Here is a 6,147-nt window from a genome sequence, read left to right as displayed (position 1 = left end):
CTCTGGGAGTTGAAGGAGAGCAGAGAAAAGTTGAAAAGACCGACAAAGACCGTGGGAAGCTGGCTTAAACCACACTAGGGACTCTCCCAGGAACGAGGAATTAGTTTGTGAACGGCTCAAAGAAAAGCAAACCGATGTCCAGGGGTCTTGTGCAGGACCTGAAAGTGTAAGTGCGCAAGGCTGGATACGCAAAATGCTTTATTCCATGCGTGTCTTTTGTGTGTGCGTGAGCATAGTGTTCCTGTATTCAGGCCTCTGTTCTTGTGAATAAGAATATTCAGATCTTTTCCTCTAAGTGTATGTCATGTAGGTATGAGTGTGTGGACACAAAGGCTTCCAGGATATTTGTTGCCACTAGGATGCAGGTGTGTGGGCAACCTAGGAGCAGTTGCTCCTACTGGGCTTGTTTCTGCATTTGGTAGTCTGGGCAGGTTGATGTGTGCCTGGCCGCTAATTGGCACAAAGTAGATTCTAGATCATCCTTACAGGACTTGAAGTGGGTTAAAGATGGTGGCCATCTCTTTTCCTAACGTCAGGACTTCTGAAGTGTGTTGGTGGTTGGACTCAATTCTATAACTAGGAATCTGAAGTTTTCTGAATGATCGTCAATGTATCAAAAACCTTAAATGGGGCTGCCTTTGTGTTTGGCTCTGTGTCAAATGCCATTACATAGATACCTAAGGAACAAAAAGTAGAGAATATCCTGGAGAAGAGAAACATTATTTTGTTCATGCTCACTTTCTCAGTCCCATCTATTAGATCTGCTGGCAAAGAATTTGGTAAGATGAAAGGACAGCCATATGTAATGCTTATAGATGATGCAATACAACTGCAAACCTGTGCCAAGCACACTACAAAGAAGTGGAATTGTCTGTTTTAGTTTTCAAGGATTGCCATGTGCTCTGCATAATACAGCCCTATTTGAGCAGTATTACCCAACATCATCAGAACCTATTTGTAATGGTTAGCCAGCCACTGTTTAAGAAAAAAAAAAAAAAAAAAAACACCCATTCCTCTGACAAGTTCACCTTGATACACAAGATCGATAACCCAATTTTGTCTGCAAGCATACAAACACAAAGCCACAAGTTAATCTGTTTATCCAACATTGGCATAGATAGCATAAAATTTTGCCAAAGAAATTGAACACTTTCATAGGAGGCTTACGGTATGCATCTTCTAACACACAAAAATGTGAACTCATCATTTCACAGTAACTGCAGCCAGCCACCTCCTATCATTTCCTGGCTGGCCATGTAAAGCATGTATGGTCTATAACACACATTTTGCTCTAATTTCATGTATATTATAGGTTGTAATAAGTATTGTTTTTCTTTATTATCTGAATATTTCATGAATATGTTTTGGAGTGTATTTTCTTGATTAGAATTTTAAGGCCCTTGAGAGTTGAGAAGTAGCACATATTCTGCTATGGTTCCCATTGCTAGTCAGTTTAACCAGCCTTTATTGAGTGTAAGGTACGGGGAATGTAAGTGTAGTCTGCCCTCTAAGAGCTTACTTTCCAGTGACAGTAATAACAGCCGCCATCTTTTGAGCACTGACTATGTGTCAGGCTTGTCAATATACATATACTTATCACTAATCCTTACATAAACCCTGCAAAATAGGTATTGCTATTTCTGTTTGACAGATGAAGAACCCAAGGCTCAGCTGATAACCAAATTTAATAGGCAGCAAAAGTGAAAGAGATCTTTCTGTTTGAAAACGCATGGTCTTTTCACTATTTACATGATGTTATTTCCCTCTGTGCAACTTGGACTAGAGGAAAAACTCATTAAGTATTTGTTTAATTAAATAGCATGAGGTGAAGAGGTAATTATTAGGCATTATCTTTAAGGGATCCTCCAAGCATTATTGAATTCATGGAGGAGTGCATTGAAATAAGAACTTATCCAGAATACTAAGGCATTCTTTTGGGGTTCATTAATTACTTTTTTTGTTGTGAGAACATTGGACAGTAGAACAGAGAGACAAAGTTATAACTGAGGAGTTGCTTAATCCACACATCTATGGTTTCATTCAACTGATGCTTATTGAGTGTCTCTATGATCCAGGCATTGTGCTAGTGTTGGGGATACAGGTAAGAGTAAGAAACATTGTCTGTCCCGACAGAGCTTACAGCTTAGGGGAGAACACAGAAATTAAGCAAATTATCTCACAAATAATAAACTTTATAAGTTGGAGTTCTAATAAACTATATAGAAAAGTATAGGATCTATAAGAATAAATAATAGAGGAACTCGATCTTGTCTTAGGGTCATAGAAGAGTGGCCTGAAAAAGTGACATTTAAGCTAGAATTTGAATGATGAATAGAAGTTACCTGGTTTTAGAGAAGGGAAGTTTTTATTCCATTATAAGGAATTCCTTATTCATTTATCAATTTATTCATTCATTTATTCATCACTTTTAGATGTAGAGTTTCAGCAGTGAATAAAAAGACGAAAATACATTCATTTTTGGAGCCTACTTTCTAGCTAAGGGAAGATGGAGAATTAAGAAAGCAATGTACTATGTGTACTAAATTTTTAATAAAGCAAAGAATGTTGGAGAATTAAAACTTTTAAACAATTTGTGCAAAAATCTTGAGCCTGAATTACTAGGGGTTGAGAAAAGGTCAGTGTCGCTGGGGCTTAGAGACAGAAGAGGAGAGTAGGAGAGTGTGGTGAGGTCGCCTACAAAGGTAGACAGAGTCCAGATCACATAAGTCCAGATCACATGATGTGCTAAGGATCCTGTATTTTATTCAAAAAGCAAATGAAAATCAATCAGACATTAAAACAAAGAAGCTAGTCATTAATTTGTAATTCAATAGGAAAAAATAATCAATTTAACCAATTTAGTGTGTAGCTCTTTCAGAAACACATGTGGTGTGCAAAGCAAGATACAATTAAATTAAAAATCATTTCCTTCCATTAATCCATAAGCTCAAAGAGGAAAAGATAATACTTGCAAGCAAGTAAACCAACCAAATATATATTAGTGTTTAATCCAGCAGTGGGATGTAGAAAATAAATTTTTAAATCAGTGATTTAGAAGCCAAAAATAGCACATTAATCTTCATTCAATACTCATCCTACAAATGTGGTTTCATAAAGAGTTCTTAGCATCTAGTGTATTTTTCATTTTCTAATCTCAATTGATCTCAGCTAATAAGGAGGCTGTTGTTCAAAAGAACGATCTTGTTCAGGATGATTTACCATGGTTAAGAGGGCAAAGGAAATTGGAAATTTATAGATCTGTTAAAAAGACCTAGCTGTCAGACTAATTGATACATTTTGGCCACCCCCTGAAATTACGTCCATTTTTAGAATGCCAAATGAACTCTCTAAAGCAACAGAAGAAGGATTGCCTTTAAACATACTGCAGAATCATCATCAAATAGTTATTTATTAAGCAGCTCAACAAGCGTGTACACATTCTTTTTATCAGCAGTTCTGTTTCTTAGAACCAAATATCCATCGTATATAATACTCAGTCACACTTGAGTACAAAAGTCGCCATGATTTAAAAAATTATAATTTTGCAAAATTAAAAGTTTGATTATCATAACTCATAATGAAGGTAGATGGTGCCTATGACTGGGTTTTGCCTGCATAGCTCTTTATTCGTGTGTTTCATACCTTTGTTCATCCTTGATCAGAAAGAAGTTAAAGATCCTAAGGTTCAGCTGGGCACGGTGGCTCACGCCTGTAATCCCAGCACTTTGGGAGGGAGGCCGAGGCAGGCATATCACCTGAGGTCACGAATTCGAGACCAGCCTGGCCAACATGATGAAGCCCTGTCTCTACTAAAAATACAAAAATTAGCCGGGCATGGTGGCGGGCGCCTGTAATCCCAGCTACTCGGGAAGCTGAGGCAGAGAACTAAAAATACAAAAATTAGCCGGGCATGGTGGCAGGCGCCTGTAATCCCAGCTACTCAGGAAGCTGAGGCAGAGAAATGGTTGCACCTGGGAGGCAGAGGTTGCAGTGAACCAAGATCATGCTGCTGCACTCCTGCCTGGGTGACAGAGCAAGACTCCATCTCAAAAAAAAAAAAAAAAAAAAAAATCCTGAACTTCATTAGACTTAAATGTAAACCATTTAATGGATATAAAGTGAAATATAGCCCCCACCTCAATGCTACTCTTACTGTATTACCTACTTAAAATTGATTTCTACACTTTCCTTTACCTCTAGAGTTTCACTATACCTGAGTACAATCACATGAGATTTGTACCTAATCAAGAAATACACCTAATCTCTCCAATCCTGCTCCTCTACCTCTTAGTTAATAACTCTAGGCTTCCCTTTTCTCAGGCCAAAAACCTTGGAATCAACCTTGACCCACATCCCATCCATCAGTAGATCCCGTGAGTTCTAACTATGATGGAAACCTGCCCACTGGCCACCACCAATATAACTAGCACCATGCTTCAAACCACTGTCATCTCTCACCCAGATTATCCCACTAGACTTCCGACTCTTCTACAAATACCTTGACCCTATTACAGCCTCCCTACATAGCAAACAGATGGAGACGGAGACAAAAACCTCCAGTGACTTCCCACCTCACTCCAATTATAAGCGAAGGTCTTCACAAATGTCTTCAAGCTCCTACATGAAATAATACTGACCCCTAAGTTTACTTCACCTGTGTCTCCCTATCCATACATCCCCATCTACTCTGCTCCAGCCACACCAGTGTCCTCACTTTGGCTGGAGTACACCAAGCATACTGTCATTGCACAGGCTGCTCCTCTGCCTAGAAACCTGCCACCAGACACCTATTTCATTCCCTTCTTCACCTTCTTTAGATCTTTATCACATTTTTGTCCCACCATATCAGAAACTGCAACCCTATTGTCTCACTTCTGTACCCCAAAAGAACTCTAATCCTCTTTCTCAGCTTTTTCTCCATAGTACTTACCACTATCTATCTTACACTGTTTTGCATTTTTAAATTCTTATTTTCCATTGCTTCCCCACCATCCCCAGAATCCTGGCCCTGAGAGCGGGAATTTTTATTTGTTTTATTTTCACCAGTATTTTCCCAATTCCTATAACAGAGCCTGGCGCACTGTAGACACTCTATCAATATTTGTTGAATAAATGAATGCATAAAGAAATACAACGTAAGTGGTAAAATATCCAAATGATGGTACAGCATATGAAAATATTTGGAAACACATTTCCTAGATCCAAGAATCTGTGTTATCATTCTGATAATACAAAAAAGAATCAAAGCATCAAATATCAGAACCGGTATGCAAAGACTCTCACAAAATGTCTGGCCCATCTTAATTTGGGCAAAAAACAAAAAACTTTGGACAGATATTGCACCTAGCATTAGAGAAGGAGGCAATGACTTCCTCTTATAAGAAATATACTCTCTAGGCTGGGCAAGATGGCTCACACCTGTAATCCCAGCATTTTGGGAGGCCGAGACAGGTGGATCATCTGAGGTCAGGAGTTTGAGAGCAGCTTGGCCAACATGGAGAAACCCTGTCTCTACCAAAAATACAAAAAAAAAAAATTAGCCGGGCGTGGTGGCGCGAGCCTGTAGTCCCAGCTACTTGAGAGGCTGAGGCAGGAGAAAGGAGGCTGAGGCAAAAGAATTGCCTGAACCCAAGAGGCAGAGGTTGCAGTGAGGCAAGATCGTGCCACTGCACTCCATCCTGGACAATAGAGTAAGACTCGGTCTCAAAAAAAAAAAAAGAAGAAGAAGAAGAAGAAGAAGAAGAAGAAGAAGAAGAAGAAGAAGAAGAAGAAGAAGAAGAAGAAGAAGAGGAAGAAGAAGGAGGAGGAGGAGGAGGAAATATACCCTTGAGAAACTAGTTCGTATTTTTAAATATTTGATTCTTTTCATTGGTGAGAATTTTAAGGAGTAAAGTTAATAGTAGGTGTTGTTGCTATTTTTTTTCTATAGTTAGATTTTTTTTCTATAGTTAGATTAATTATTTTGAATATCCCATTAGTGCCAAAATGCAATTTAAGACATCATTTCAAAATAATCTTATGTATGCTTATCAGAACTACTAAATTTATCTTTCTAAAGAATAATTACCTGAGAAAATGTTACAAAGTTACCTGCGAAGGCAAACTATTGCTTAAAAAAACCATGCTTTTCAAAACTCACACACATAA

This window comes from Macaca mulatta, chromosome 8 (genome assembly GCF_049350105.2).
Source record: "Macaca mulatta isolate MMU2019108-1 chromosome 8, T2T-MMU8v2.0, whole genome shotgun sequence".
Classification (NCBI taxonomy): Eukaryota; Metazoa; Chordata; class Mammalia; order Primates; family Cercopithecidae; genus Macaca; species Macaca mulatta.
Note: the sequence above shows the minus strand (reverse complement) of the source record.